The sequence below is a fragment of the Ascaphus truei genome, chromosome 18 (assembly GCF_040206685.1).
Source record: "Ascaphus truei isolate aAscTru1 chromosome 18, aAscTru1.hap1, whole genome shotgun sequence".
NCBI lineage: Eukaryota > Metazoa > Chordata > Amphibia > Anura > Ascaphidae > Ascaphus > Ascaphus truei.
The window spans coordinates 25,806,659-25,823,499 of NC_134500.1; the positions used below are offsets into that span (position 1 = coordinate 25,806,659).

Below are 16,841 nucleotides of genomic sequence, written 5' to 3' on the forward strand. Positions count from 1 at the left end.
AACTCGGGAACAGAGTTCTAGCATTTTCTTTAAGCCATTAATAAGAAACGTGCAATTATCTACCACATTTCTTCATTTACTAGCTGGAATATTTAGTGTATATTTTTCCTGTGTGTAGGATACAAAAACACCACATTATAAAGGATATATAGATATACAGATGCAGCGGCAGTTATTCGAACATATCACACGTTGTATACCTCGGAATACCCACGTCATGGCGCGTCATTACCGTGTGTTGTATACCTCGGAATACCCACGTCATGACGCGTCATTACCGCGTGTTGTATAGCTTGGAATACCACGTCATGACGCGTCATTACCGCGTGTTGACTCGTGTTTTATCGAGAGCAGAAAATGGCATTTTAGTGTTCTGGTTTTTAAACACCTGCAAATTGGCACAGTACTGTACTGTACACATTACAATTCATTCATTTCTACCACGGAAACGCGAAGAATTGCACCCAAAAAAAACGGGATCCATGAAATTCAAGCAAATCAACCGCGTGATTGGCCGCGTGGAGTACAGCAGCGCACACGAAAACTGCTCCGTGATATGTTCAAATAACGGCCACTGCATCTGTACAGCTATAGCGTGCGTGTTCATATCCACAAACACACATAATATTAGTGAGTATAGATTTAACACAAGTAAGCCCGGGGCAACTTGTGTTTACATCACTCAAAACTTGAAATGTTTCTGCTTACATCTCGCAAATTAAGAAATCAAAAAATATTATTTTGTGAATACTTGTTGGCCTGGATCTAGGAAAATATTATTTCCAGGCCATTTTATCCAGCTTTAGAAGTGATTCTGCGTTTATGTATATAATGCAATTACATACAGTATAATGTAATTTCCATTTTGGAACATGGAAGCCACAACAGAAAAACATCTCTCGGAGAACGTACTTCCCATGGTTGCTTTTGAATTAGTATTGGCCACATCTAATCTTCTGAAAGCTGAACATTGTTCAGTAATGAAGACCTTTATCAGACTAAAAAATAGCTACTGTAGAATAAAGGGACAAGCCACTGCTAACATCGCTAAAGCACACAAAGGTCTTTATCAGCTTGATAAAAACACAACCTAGACGTTACACAGACATGCTGCTAGTAATAACTTGCTTGTTTTTGTTCACCACACTGAGATGTGTTGTCATTAAACAGTGATTGTGCCAATTTGGGCACGATCACACGGACACACCGGTCAATGGAAGTTTCCATGCAATAGTGGCCCTATCACAGTTTAATGAATAAACTCCTATGTCTCAAATTTCCAACCTGGGAATTAAAGATGAAAACAAACCCCCTTTGCTGCCGCTATCCAAGTACATAACTCCAAGAGCTTCATAGATACTGTGTCATTTTATCCCAACACTTGCATTATACATAGGGTGACCACCCGTCCCCCTTTTGCCGGTACAGTCCCGGTTTTTCGGGAGCTGTACCGTTTTTCTGTGCGTACCGGTAATGTCCCGGATTTTCCTCATGTGTCCCCGTTTTTTTGTCGCCGGCGGTTCGTTGTGCGCGGTGCGCGAGTCTGCGGCGGCGCGGAGGAGGAGACTGCAGCAGCCCGGCTGGTAAGTTTTTTTTTTTTTTTTTACTGCCAGGGGTTGGGCTTGTGTTACGGGTCTTGCTGATTGGATGCGGCCCTTCATTGTACAATGTCCCGCCCCCCTCAGCATTAAGCCCCGCCCCCGGCATCATCCTTCACCAAGGCCCGGTATTGGTATAGTATGTGTGAATGGAAGGAAGGGTGCCGTGGGGGGGGGGGAGAGGCAGCGTGCCTGGGAGTGGGGGGAGAGAGGCAGCGTGCCTGGGAGGGGGGGGAGAGAGGCAGCGTGCCTGGGAGGGGGGGAGAGAGGCAGCATGCCTGGGGGGGGGGGGGGAGAGGCAGCGTGCCTGGGGGTGGGGGGGGGGAGAGGCAGCGTGCCTGGGGGTGGGGGGGGGGGAGAGGCAGCGTGCCTGGGGGTGGGGGGGGGAGAGACAATAACAGTGCAGGAGATTGGATGTTTCCTGCAGGGGGAGGCAATTTACGTATTGAATCTGCAGCAGGACCGCAGGGGATTGGATGATGCCAGAGGTGAGGTGGGAGGGGAGGAGTGAAGTGATGTCAGTGATGTCAGTGTCGTGACATTCACTGCCATGCGGAGTATCAGAGAGGAACAAGTGTCAGAGAGCTGCTGCACATTTGCTTTGGCCTTTGTCTGACTGTGTCTCAAAATCCACCTCCTAGGAGCAGAGCTGAGCTAATAATTACTGTAAGTAGTAGCAACATATATTTTTAATATAAATACAACCCTATTTGTTATTTCCCCTATTTATTTTGCAAATTGTAGTACACAAGGTCAGGTCAGAATGTTCAATTTAAAAAAAAGTCTTAATTGTACTTAATGCCTTCATTTTTTATTTAATGTCAATTCATTGTTTATTTCATTTTAATTAATGTCAATTATTTAATTTTAATGGTAATTTTTTATTAATTGAAATTCTTTAATTTTAATGTCTTCATTATTTAAGTAATTTTAATTAATGTTAATTTTTTATTAAGTCCAGTAGAGATTAGAAAGTAGATTTCAGGCTGCGAAGTAAAGTGGTATGTTTTATTCATTTCTGATACTGAAATCCCTTTTTACTTAATAGAATTTATGTTGAAGTTAAACTGTAAAAAAGACATTATGATTTTTTTTTCTTATGCTGCTGTCTAGATATACAGTATAACTATATTGCATTAAAATGCTGATTTCCAATTACATTTTTTGCACCCTTTTTCTTGCAGCGTGGGCACTCACAACGGACGTTGTGGTGTCGGCCACGAGGCAGACTTTTCACAGACTACCAGTCCTCACAGACCTTGGGTAAGTACAGAATATAAAAATAATTTTAAAAAAATGTTGTTTTTGAAAAAAAAAAAACTGTTTTACAAAACATACATGCACACACATACATATGTTACACACACACACACACACACACACACACACACACACACACACACACACACACACACACACACACACACACACACACACACACACACACACACACACACACACACACACACACACACACACACACACACACACACACACACACACACACACACACACACACACTATAATCCCTGGTCCTGAACTCCGATTTAGGGTGCAAATGTATTGCACATGTATTGCATTTAAATATTGATTTAAACTTCATATTCATATTTATGCACCCTTTTTCTTGCAGCGCGGGCACTCACAACGGAGACTTTTTACAGACTACCAGTCCACACAGACCTCAGGTAAGTCCAGAAAAAAATAAAAATAATAATAATAATAATAAAAAAAAATTGGTTTTCCTTTTTTTTATTAAACGGTTTAACAAAACATACATATGCAGACATGCACGGTCACTCGGTCACAGACACTCGGTCACTCGGTCACAGACACTCGGTCACTCGGTCACAGACACTCGGTCACTCGATCACAGACACTCGGTCACTCGGTCACTCAGACACTCGGTCACTCAGACACTCGGTCACTCAGACACTCGGTCACTCGGACACTCGGTCACGTCACAGTCACTCTCTCACTCTGTCTCTCCATAGTCACTCTCTCTCTCTCTGTCTCTCCACAGTCACTCTCTCTCTCTCCACAGTCACTCTCTCTCTCTCTCTGTCTCTCCACAGTCACTCTCTCTCTCTGTCTCTCCACAGTCACTCTCTCTCTCTGTCTCTCCACAGTCACTCTCTCTCTCTCTCTGTCTCTCCACAGTCACTCTCTCTCTCTCTGTCTCTCCACAGTCACTCTCTCTCTGTCTCTCCACAGTCACTCTCTCTCTCTCTCTCTCTCTGTCTCTCCACAGTCACTCTCTCTCTGTCTCTCCACAGTCACTCTCTCTCTCTCTCTCTGTCTCTCCACAGTCACTCTCTCTCTCTCTCCACAGTCACTCTCTCTCTCTCTCTGTCTCTCCACAGTCACTCTCTCTCTCTCTGTCTCTCCACAGTCACACTCTCTCTCTCTCTGTCTCTCCACAGTCACTCTCTCTCTCTCTGTCTCTCCACAGTCACTCTCTCTCTCTCTGTCTCTCCACAGTCACTCTCTCTCTCTGTCTCTCCACAGTCACTCTCTCTCTCTCTGTCTCTCCACAGTCACTCTCTCTCGCTCTCTCTCTCTCTCTGTCTCTCCACAGTCACTCTCTCTGTCTCTCCACAGTCACTGTCTCTCTCTCTGTCTCTCCACAGTCACTGTCTCTCTCTGTCTCTCCACAGTCACTCTCTTTCTCTCTCTGTCTCTCCACAGTCACTCTCTCTCTCTCTCTGTCTCTCCACTCTCACTCTCTCACTCTGCCTCTCTCTCACTCTGCCTCTCTCTCACTCTGCCTCTCTCTCACTCTGCCTCTCTCTCACTCTGCCTCTCTCTCACTCTGCCTCTCTCTCACTCTGTCTCTCTCTCACTCTGCCCCTCTCTCACTCTGCCCCTCTCTCACTCTGTCTCTCTCTCTCACTCTGTCTCTCTCTCTCACTCTGTCTCTCTCTCTCCCCCTGTCTCCCTCTGTCTCTCCCTCTCTCCCCCTGTCTCTCCCTCTCTCCCCCTGTCTCTCCCTCTCTCTCTCCCCCTGTCTCTCCCCCTGTCTCTCCCTCTCTCTCTCCCCCTGTCTCTCCCCCTGTCTCTCCCCCTGTCTCCCCCTCCATCTCTCTCCCTGTCTCTCCCTCTCTCCCCGTCTCCCCCTCCATCTCTCTCCCTGTCTCTCCCTCTCTCCCCGTCTCTCCCTCTCTCTCTCCCCGTCTCTCCCTCTCTCTCTCCCCGTCTCCCTCTCTCTCTCCCCGTCTCTCCCTCTCTCTCTCCCCGTCTCTCCCTCTCTCTCTCCCCGTCTCTCCCTCTCTCTCTCCCCGTCTCTCCCTCCCCATCTCTCCCTCTCTCCCCCTGTCTCTCCCTCTCTCTCCCCCTGTCTCACCCTCTCTCTGTCTCTCCCCGTCTCTCCCCCTGTCTCTCCCCGTCTCTCCCCCTGTGTCTCCCTCTCTCTCTCCCCCTGTGTCTCCCCCTGTCTCTCCCCGTCTCTCCCCCTGTGTCTCCCTCTCTCTCTCCCCCTGTCTCTCCCCGTCTCTCCCCCTGTGTCTCCCCGTCTCTCCCCCTGTGTCTCCCTCTCTCTCTCCCCGTCTCTCCCTCTCTCTCTCCCTGTCTCTCCCTCTCTCTCCCCCTGTGTCTCTCTCCCTCTCTCTCCCCCTGTGTCTCTCTCCCTCTCTCTCCCCCTGTGTCTCTCTCCCTCTCTCTCCCCCTGTGTCTCTCTCCCTCTCTCTCCCCCTGTGTCTCTCTCCCTCTCTCTCCCCCTGTGTCTCTCTCCCTCTCTCTCCCCCTGTGTCTCTCTCCCTCTCTCTCCCCCTGTGTCTCTCTCCCTCTCTCTCCCCCTGTGTCTCTCTCCCTCTCTCTCCCCCTGTGTCTCTCTCCCTCTCTCTCCCCCTGTGTCTCTCTCCCTCTCTCTCCCCCTGTGTCTCTCTCCCTCTCTCTCCCCCTGTGTCTCTCTCCCTCTCTCTCCCCCTGTGTCTCTCTCCCTCCCTCTCCCCCTGTGTCTCTCTCCCTCCCTCTCCCCCTGTGTCTCTCTCCCTCCCTCTCCCCCTGTGTCTCTCTCCCTCCCTCTCCCCCTGTGTCTCTCTCCCTCCCTCTCCCCCTGTGTCTCTCTCCCTCCCTCTCCCCCTGTGTCTCTCTCCCTCCCTCTCCCCCTGTGTCTCTCTCCCTCCCTCTCCCCCTGTGTCTCTCTCCCTCCCTCTCCCCCTGTGTCTCTCTCCCTCCCTCTCCCCCTGTGTCTCTCTCCCTCCCTCTCCCCCTGTGTCTCTCTCCCTCCCTCTCCCCCTGTGTCTCTCTCCCTCCCTCTCCCCCTGTGTCTCTCTCCCTCCCTCTCCCCCTGTGTCTCTCTCCCCCTCTCTCTCCCCCTCTCTCTCCCCCTCTCTCTCCCCCTGTCTCTCCTTTCTGTCTCTCCCTCTCCCCCTGTCTCTCCTTTCTGTCTCTCTCTCTCCCCCTGTCTCTCCCCCTGTCTCTCCTTTCGGTCTCTCCTTTCTGTCTCTCCTTTCTGTCTCTCCCTCTCCCCCTGTCTCTCCTTTCTGTCTCTGTCTCTCCCTCTCCCCCTGTCTCTCCTTTCTGTCTCTGTCTCTCCCTCTCCCCCTGTCTCTCCTTTCTGTCTCTGTCTCTCCCTCTCCCCCTGTCTCTCCTTTCTGTCTCTGTCTCTCCCTCTCCCCCTGTCTCTCCTTTCTGTCTCTGTCTCTCCCTCTCCCCCTGTCTCTCCTTTCTGTCTCTGTCTCTCCCTCTCCCCCTGTCTCTCCTTTCTGTCTCTGTCTCTCCCTCTCCCCCTGTCTCTCCTTTCTGTCTCTGTCTCTCCCTCTCCCCCTGTCTCTCCTTTCTGTCTCTGTCTCTCCCTCTCCCCCTGTCTCTCCTTTCTGTCTCTGTCTCTCCCTCTCCCCCTGTCTCTCCTTTCTGTCTCATCTTAACTGCCGTATACCTACACTGAAGTAACCCGCCCTGCTTTCTTCCAGATCTGACTCAAGTTTCACACGGGAGACATCGGAAGACAGGTAGGGAACACCTCCCCTCCAGTATAGTACCTTGAGGGACTGCGGATCAGGTAAGATCCCATCCGGGATTGCTGCTTTAGAAATTGTGAAGAGGGGGCGTCCTGACAATGGTTTAGGGGTACAGAAGTCATTCACATCTGGCTTTTTTTTTGTTCGATTAGTGAGGCCATCCGAGACACACACACACCACACACCACACACCCACACCACACACACGTAACTAGGACTAATGGTAGTAAAGTATAAGTGTAATACAATATATAAACTGTTAATGTAAAAAAAAAAAATTGTGTCCCGGTTTTTCATTTTCAAAATCTGGTCACCCTAATTATACAGGAACCTTACTGCTTTGGATTATTTTCTAATGCATGTAAGCCAGTAGGACTCCTGAAGTATGCTCATATCTTGCTTCTGGAGAGCTATAAATATTCAAACATTGAAGGCCCTCCTTTAATACAAAGTTGGTACGAGCAACATGTATGTATAATTTTATTTATACATTTATTTATCCCTTGCTGCAATGGAAACACTGTATGCTAGGTGATAATGGTGAAAAGCAGGGTTGCAGACCTGTCAGAGACATGTGAATGTGCTCACAAGTAATATTTTTATAATAATTATATTTAGATAGTGCCAACCATGTACGCGGAGCTTGGCAACATTACAATCAGAGGTAAATAATGTTCATTACAAAACAATGGGAGTAAGTGAAACCGGTCAATGACAACAGAAGACTAAGCCTTAGTCCATGGTGACTCAGCCCTTGTGGAGGCGCGTTGAGGTTGAGGCGGAGGGAAAGCGGGTGCTTTCCCTGGCCTTGGTTAGCGCACCGTCCGGGGGCGTCAGGGGGGCGGGCCAGTGACGTCACAAAAGCCAATGGCAGTCCCTGACATGGCGAGCTAGCCCCGCCTCGACTCCCGCCTCACAAGCGCGCTCGCTGATGCAAGGACACAAAAAAGCTCCTGCTTGAGCAGGAGAGCATGAGCGTCAGCGCTATATTTTTAACCATGGCCCTGGCCTAAGAGAGAAGGAGACCATCTGGGCAGCATTTTGAATGAACTGTAAAAATGAGAGCAATGTGAGGCAGTGAGGCCAGATAAAAGAATGAATAGTAATCAATACGTGAGAGGGCGTGTATTAGTGCTGTAGTGGAACATAGGAAGGGGCGTATCTTGGCAACATTGCGAAGGAAAAAAACGGCATGTGTGTGGAGAGAATGAAAGTAAGGAGTCCAACGTAACCCCTGGGCAGCGCGATAGCGAGACTAGGTGAACATTAGTGTAATTGGTATAATGGAGAAGGAAACAATGGGTAACAGCAACAACATTGCTCGCGAGTGGAATAAGGAACAGCGACACGATTGAGATGTTACTTTTGATATTGAATGTAAATCTTGAGATACTGTGCAGTATTTACAATGTTTTGTGAATATTTCCAGAAACAGAGTTCAAACTCTATAAGACTCCCCATGGCTATGTACAGGCGACTATCCATTCACATGGCATGAAATACATAAAAGGGCACAGCGTTGATCGGATAGATAGATCTTCCACAGCTGTATGCTTTTGCAAATGTGTTGCTGAATGAATGAATCCATAAGTAAAATGCACTATAGATTTATTTTACTGCTACTAAGGACTGCCTCATTAAGTCCCGACTCTCCATTCAGTTGCAGAAAGATGAGCAATGTACAGTAGTCCTCTAGCAGCAAAATGTGTCAAAGGCAACATTTATAAGACTGTAGCTGAATAAACTCAAGCGTTACTATTATTCATAGAGTATAAATAGACATTCATATTTTCCTTTAAAAAAAATTCTTTTGTTGGCTTCACCTGCCTTTTATGGTTTTAGCAAAATATTCTGTGCCCTTGTAAACTTCACCCACACAAGAAAAATACAGTCCTGACTGATCACCGAAGCAGAAAATGAGGAGTCAGTGACAAACCATTGTAATTCTACCAGCGCAGCAGAAAAGAAACTAAAACGGCTGCAGCGCTTAGCAATCATAGACGAGTAATTAACTTCAAATGTCAAGCTTTTTCAACAAAATAATTTTGTTTCTAAGACTGGCATGATTAATAGAATGGGGGTAAAGGTATGAGAGGAAGGGAAGGCTGGAAAATGGGTTTGGATCATGTTCAGGAAATATTTCAAAAGAGGCAGAAATAAAGGCATATATAGGAAATATATGTATGTATCACCGTTTCTCTCTTGCGTAGCCTGATTTTTATGTACAGATGTAGTATAATGGTAACCCCTGAATAATAGAACATATTCCATAACACAAAAATTAAAAACAGGGGAAAAAAACACATACAGTACACGTGTGCGTGTTATACACATACACACTCATATAGGAAGCAGGAAAGGAACTACAAATTCCAAAAGGTGAGATTTTATTTTATCAACCTTTTCTCTTTTTACGTGCTTCAGTAAACCATGTAGCTTCAGAATGCTGTAAATTCACCTTTTTTCAGAAATTCATAATACTTATTCAATTAAGTGATAGGAATATAACAGGTGTATCCCAAAATGTTATATTCTGGCGTTCACACCAGTTGAAAAAGCATTGGCAAATTCTGTCATACAGCGTGGATGTGGAGATCTTCCTTGTTGTCATCAAGGTCTATATGACCAGACAATGCTGAGGTTAATGATCGTTTGGATACTATGGGATCCACGGGATTTAGTCAATTTGTGCATGGCCCGACACACGCGCATATACATTAGACTTCATCTTTGTGCACAGAGTATCAGTCGGGGAGGTGAAGTTTTCCTTCCCCCTATGGACATATCATGGGCCCAGATTGGAAGTGCTCCACCACTCCTTAAACCGAGTGGTGGGCCCGAGGCCACTTGGGTATAGCCATGGGGCCCATCTGTCCTCATTTGCACTCGACATATCTGTCTGCATCGATAAGTACAACTTAGCTCTGTGCAGCCACGGGCGAAGGGGCCCCTCTTTGAAGAAAGTAATAAAAAAAAAATTAAGGGGAGCGCTATTTACTGAGCATGAATATACAATTAAAGTGCTGATGTGCAGTGCAAATACTTAAAAAGTGCCACTGACTCGTTTATAGTCAGTGTGTATTCACAATGTGCAAATTAACAGTGCAAAAATCTATTGCAAAGTGCATGAGAAGTGCAAAAACAATGTTGTAATAATTAAGGATATTAAAACCATAAATTGCTTGGTAATTTCTTCCTCATGTAGATGCAGATTAGCTTTTACCTTCCTCCAGAAATCATGGAAGGGGAAAGAAGAAAATGGGCGAATCCAGGTGCAAATTAAAAAGTATATTGGTACATAAAATGGCTTAAAATGTAAAACTCACATTTAAGCTTAAAGCATAGACGTAATAAAGGCTTCTTTGGGGGTTTGCCAACTCAATAGTCCCTCCGAGTCTCTGCCTTATCTTTGCCCCGCTCCATGTGTTGGAAGGATGCCAGGAAGCTCTGTATACTGTCGCGGCCGAGTTTATTCTTACCTTTACCCGGTCTCGGCCGCGACAGTAACCGGGCGCGCGCCGAGGTGCCCGTGCGCGCGCCGAAGCCTCGGAGGAGCGGTCCTCCGATCGGGGCTTCCCCCTCCCGTCTCCGGGTCCCCTGGAACCCCCCTACCGCCGTCCCCCACATCGCGGGACACCAGGGCTCTCCCTGGGCACGCGCGCATGGGGCGCAGGCACCCGATGAAGCGTGACCGCGCACGCCGAGGGGATTTGGCTAGCAAGCCGGGAAACCTCCCGGCTTGTGGAACTAGCCAACTAAGATTTAAACGTGTCGCCAGTGTAGCTCACCCAGTGTACACTTCCTGCTTGGTGACATCACGGACCTCGCGTCTCACGATCCTTGGGGATAAGAGGCTAGCAACAGCTCTAAGGACCCACGGACATTTCTCCTAAATCTCCAAGAAAGACAGGCTTCTCCACTCTTGCCTGCCCAAAGTATTTGGGTGTTAGAGCAGCATTTTACTTATATTCAGTTAGTGTTGGGTTAATTTTCCCTTTACACTTTATTCACTAGCGCCGGGTTATTTTTTTTCTTCACTTACCTCTTTGAAGAATGCCCGCTCGCAGATGCACAAGTGCGCCATGGTATTCTCGCGACCTCCGGCAGGCTATCTGAAGGAAAAAGCGTCGATGGTTGAGAACCCGCCAAGTTTTCTGACAGGACAGCTTCGAAGGTAAGTCAACGGAGGTATAAGTGCGTGGTCTTCAGGATTAAGAAATCCTACGACGCCCTGAGGATCAACTCCGCGAGCCCCGAATCATCCAGCGGAACACTTTAGAATGGCGAGAAGCCTGGTTATCCAGACTGCTTCACCATCAGGGTTTGTCCAATTGAGCACTCACATCCAGATGATATGGAAAGAAAAGAAAAAGAACACAATAGTGTAATTATGTATGTATTCGATATAGATAAAGGTGGTAATGCACTCACATTTAGTAAGGTAAAACAGGCATCTCTGTTAATCAGTTTAACCAAACTGTTGAGAAACGTCTGATGTCAGGATACTTCTCATATATTCTCTGACGACAGGATATTCCCAATATCTCCCAGGCTCACGGGTAGCAGGATATTATGAGGATATAAATATATATATATATATTGTAAAACAAATATATAATCACTGCGCTTCTCCATGTAAAGAGCATGCAGCTAGTGAAGGAACTGGCCATACAAATGTGCAAAACAGAAAGTGAATCCCTGCGCTTCAAAGGATTATTTGATCAAAGGATGTATACCAAAAGTCTCCTTTTTTCTTATAGGTATTTACACCATACATATATTTATATTCCCCATTGATTGCTATCCCAAAAGGAGAAGCGCAGGGATTCACTTTCTGTTTTGCACATAAATATATATATCCTCATAATATCCTGCTACCCGCGAGACTGGGCGATATTGGGAATATCCTGTCGTCAGAGAATATATGAGAAGTATCCTGACATCAGACGTTTCTCAACAGTTTGGTTAAACTGATTAAAAGAGATGCCTGTTTTACGTTACAAATGTGAGTGCATTACCACCTTTATCTATATCGAATACATACAGAATTATACTACAGTATTGTGTTCTTTTGCTTTCCATATCATCTGGATGTGAGTGCGCATTGGATCCTTCTACTCTACGCCATCCTAGTGATTGAAGAACCCACCTATCACCCTCTGCTGCACCTACCAATTTCCCATACATCTTTAAATTGGGACTATAAGTATCCTATTTATATTCACAGTATATTTTTTTGCGCTCGTTTTTTCTTTTTCACTCACTTTGTCCAATTGAGGTGCGATCTGGTGAATTTTATTGATTCTTTGATAAGATCACACGCATCCGTGCCACTATTCATCCCCTGATGGGTCCTGTGTTCTCCCTCACCCCACAAGCAAAGCTGGTTTTGGAAGAGTTCAGCATCATCTCAATCCCGGATTTCCTCTCAATCATGATTGGGATGAACTGGACCACTTGTGACCTGGATCTCTGTCCCTCATGGCTCCTGAAAGGAACCATTGATGCAGTTGCTCTATGGTTGGTGTAGATCATCAATCGATCCCTCTGTTGGGGAGGTGCCGGTGGCCTTAAAAAAGTTGCTGGTACATTTTGAATGGCATAAAGGCCCTTTATAAATCAGCCTGGAGCAACATTAAAAATGGCTGGAATCAGTCATTGAGTAATCAATATAAATAATGGGACCAGACAGGGTTGCTCACTTTCCCCCTTGCTATTTGCGCTGAGTTTAGAGCCTTTGGCGAACAAAATTCAGATTAATAGCGACATCAAGCATTTGGTAAAACAGTCCAAAGAGTACAAAATAGCTCTGTACGCAGATGATATTTTACCAACACTCACTAGACCACTCACATCTCTCCCTAATCTATTTGAGGAGATTTTGACATTAAATTTCTTCTCAAATTACAAAATAAACAATACAAAATCAGAGGCCTAGGCACTTCAAGTTGAGATAGGGATGTTAAAATTGTTAAAGCTGAATTTTAACTTCAGATAGAGGACAGCATCAAATATATGGGGGTATATTTGACCACCAGGTATTTCGGAGCTCAATGCCAATTACCCCGAGATCAAGAAGAGTGGAATAGACATTGTATTTCATGGATTGGCAGAATAATATCATGTATTTCATGGATTGGCAGAATAATATCAGTTAAGATTAATGCTCTCCCCAAACTGCTCTATTTCATAGCCTCCCAATTAATATCCCAATCAAAATTATGAATGATATGCTAAGCAAAATCTATACATTAATCTGGGGAAAGAAAAACACAGGAATAAAAATTAGTGTACTTACTGCATTAAAGATAGATGGTTGTCTAGCCTTGTCGTCATTAAACAAATATTATGCTGCAGCACAATTAAGTCATTTACCGGCATGGCATCGACCCACGCAGGCGATTAAATGGGTGGAGATAGAAGTGACTGGGATTCCTGTGCAGAATATACATTCGTTACGGTGGATCCCTAAACAGAATAGATCTAGAGAAGCTTATAACCATCCAGTTATGAAATTCACTTTAAATATTTGGGATACATGGGAGAAAACAAAGGGGTTAAGGCAACAACCCTCTCTCATGACCCCTCTATGGAGGAATGGGGAATTCCCACATGGATGTATACCAGGAAGGAACAATATCTGGATTGCAAGAAGTATAGTTAGGATCAAAGATGCTATGTTTTTGGGGAAACAATACATTTGAAGAAATACAAGAGAAATACAATATTCCACATTCAGAATATTTCAGATAAACGCAAATCAGGCACTTTATCATCTCGAAATATCTTTAGCGAAGGGATGCACACCCGACCGTATTTGAAGAGTTGTGCACAGTACAAACACATCAAAAAAGGGCTGATCTCAAGTAAGCAGCAAGATGTACAATAGCGCTTCAATGGGAGCAGGCGAGTATACGGTCTCATCTGATCTTTTAGGAAAACGTTCGACATGTTCTGGAAATGGAAAAACTCACTGCACTTATGAACAATTCTATGGTTAAATTTGAGAACATATGGAACCCCTGGATAAGGGCAATTCCAGAAGATGTATCAGCATTGCAAGACATACAAATGTAAAGCTATTAAGGGAATAGAAGCAAGTCCTTCAAAATCCTAGGGTTATTTACCAAATTCTAGTAAAGGTGCTGAGAAATTACTTTGACGGCTGTCTCTTGCCTCGCCTCCCCACCCACATATTGCTGGTATTGGTGGGACTGCATTACAATGAGTTGCCTTGTCCCTGCAGGGCTGAACCCAGCAGGTGGCTATGGAGTCCTATGCGTCACCGATGGGACTTGTACCCTCTGAGGTCCCTCAAGGATCGGCGCTGTTACCACTCCTGTTCTTATATGGAAGACCACTGGGCAATATCATCTGGAAGCATAGTCTGAAGTGCCAAAAATATGCTGAAAACACCCAGATCTATTTTTCTTTCCAGGGCTGCCCAGAGACAGCTGTTACAATCATGTCAATCCACTATCACCCAAGAAATTATGCAAAATATGTAACGCTTTGGCCAAAGGGATTAACTAAATAACCAAGAAATTATTATTATTGAAGTATTTAAACTTTATATTTATTACCATATATGTTTTGTCAATGGGATGTAGCACTGGGCAACCCTGTCTTTTGTTGTATACATTTGCCACACACACCACTCCCAGTTAGCTCAAACTCCAACACCCACCACAAATATATATCCATCTCCAGTCTCAGGTCCCTGTTTATTATACAAAAAACTATCCAATTAACACCCAAAAATTGCATGCAACAGTTCATTCAGAGCCCCAAAGCATTACTTATTAAAGTAATATATATATATACACACTGTAATTGTATGTTCTTGTAATTCTTTTTCTGTAATCCGAAGAGCTATATATATATATACAGCTAAACCCCGTTATAACGCGCCTCGCTATACCGCGAATCGGTTATAACGCGGTCTGAGCATGGCTCCCGAATTGAAAGCCTCCATTTTGCCGGCTTACCTGCATCTCAAATTTTCCATTTTGCCGCCTTACACTCTCCTCTTACAGCTCATCTCTCTCCTCTTCCTGCTGTCCACGTGCTCATCTCTCTGCCCGTCGTGTGCCATCGGGGGTTTTTTTTTTTTCAAACATTCAATTCAATGCTTTATTGACTACCAGACACAGACACAAATAAACATTAATACATTTTGTACAAAACACATGCAGGGATTGAACTCGGGACCTTCTGATACCAATGCCTTGCCTCTTACCTCTACACCATAGGCTCGGTGTGACAAGACAGAATCTATAAATATATTTATCCTCTACAACACAAGGTACATGTCAATGTGCAATGTGAAATCTTAAGTCTATTTCTAGCTGTCTATGACATCATACAGTTCTGTGGTCTAGTGGAAGAACTTCTTACCAACATATGCAAGGGTCCTGGGTTCAATTCCTGTATGAAATGGTATAATTAACTTTTTTAATAAATTATTATTTTAATTATGTTGTATAATTTATAAATATATAATTCTTTATTATTCTTTATTAAATAATAATTATTCATTAATCAATAATGATGTATTAATAATAATTCATTATTAATCATTCTTTATGATTAATTATGTATTATTAATAAGTATGATTATTAATTATTATTAACAGTTAATTAACTAATTAATAATTATTACTAAATACTTAATAATAATTATTAATACTTACTTATTAATGAAACGTATTAATACTTACTAATTATTAATACATCATTATTAATAATTATTATTATATTATATAATAATATAATTATTAATAATTAGTAAGTATTAATAATTGTTATTAATAATTAAGTATTAATAATTACTTAATAATTATTAGCACCCAATTAGTAATAATAATTATTAATACTTAATTATTAACAACAATTATTAATACTTAATTATTAATAGTTATTAAGTATTAATAAGTTTTATTAATAATTAAGTATTAATAATTATTATTACTAATTGGGTATTAATAATTATTAGGTATTAGTAATACTTATTAATTAGTCAAAATTATTAATTGTTAATGATAATTAATAAGCATACTTATTAATCATAATATAATTAATAATAATAGTATTATTAATTAATAATTATTAAAAAAGAATTATTAATAATACTTAATACATACTTATTAATTAAATAGCTCTTCGGATTACAGAAAAAGAATTACAAGAACATACAATTACAGTAAAGGCAGAACAGTTTAAAATAACAGGATAAGACAGAAAAACAGAAATCCCTGTACTGTACGCTACCATGTATGTCATGGGTGTTCCCCCAGAGAGGTCACTGGCGTAGAAATATGAAAATCATGTGTTTTATCTAAAACACACCTCTGCTCAATTTTCATTTTCAGAATACGTTGCCAAGACATATACTATTTTTCCCCATTGAAACAACCCAAATCCACCCCTGTCATAAATCAACTGCTAGGTTGACGGTTTTACAACAGGGAAAAAAAAAAAAAACCCCTAACAAACGGCGTTTTAAGTTTTTGCCACAATATATAAAACACTCATAACTTCCTCTCTCTACTACTTGGCACACGTGAGTCATATCAATAGATTCAAGCGATGACAGATGTAACAAAACTAATTATGACCATCTTGCTCCTAAATTTGAGTGACAAATGGATATCGGTCCTTGGCACCCCCTACCCATGTAGTGTGGGTACGGTATGATTTGTCACGATATGGAATATGCATCTTAGTATGTACAGTAGATTATTAAAAATGAGAATGGCATGTGACAAAGTCCTCCAAGTAAGCGGTGACATGTGTGTCACCCCTTTCTGTGATGCAAAAGGGATGTCTCAGGAATGAATGTTAGTTTCCTTAAAGGCGGACAGCCATGGGGCCTGGCAATCGTTTATTGCCTTCTAAACGATGCATGTCACTTTTAGTGATAGCCCATCCAATTAAGTCCTCATTGTAGGTCTGCACAGACCTAGGAAGAGTCTCCACCCATCATAAACCCAATATATTGTATTTTTTCAAATCAAACTGTAGCTACATTAACCCCTGAAGCACCATATTGAACAAAGTATCCGGCCGCTCCTCTTACAGTGCACCAGAGACTCTCGCAGCTGCCTGTAGTCAGTTCTTTCAAAACTAAAGCCATCTCACATTTTAATCTGGTCTGTATGTTATATACGCCTATAATATTTATTATCTTTAACTGTACATACAATGTCTTGTATATAATGTACTGTATAACCCTTTTCACTAACCATGTATTTTTAACCATGTACTGTATTTGTCATTATAA

At 43.3% G+C, this 16,841-nt stretch overlaps 1 protein-coding gene and 1 long non-coding RNA gene across 6 annotated transcripts in view; one reads left to right on the forward strand and one right to left on the reverse strand.

Moving 5' to 3' along the window:
* Positions 1-16,841, reverse strand: part of SHF (Src homology 2 domain containing F) — a 282,507-nt gene that overhangs the window by 215,614 nt on the left and 50,052 nt on the right. The gene's annotated exons all lie outside the window — the stretch shown is intronic.
* LOC142469047 (uncharacterized) lies at positions 2,088-6,876 on the forward strand. Its single transcript, XR_012788951.1, has 4 exons — positions 2,088-2,264; positions 2,783-2,861; positions 3,232-3,286; positions 6,512-6,876. It is a non-coding gene; the product is annotated as an uncharacterized LOC142469047 (long non-coding RNA).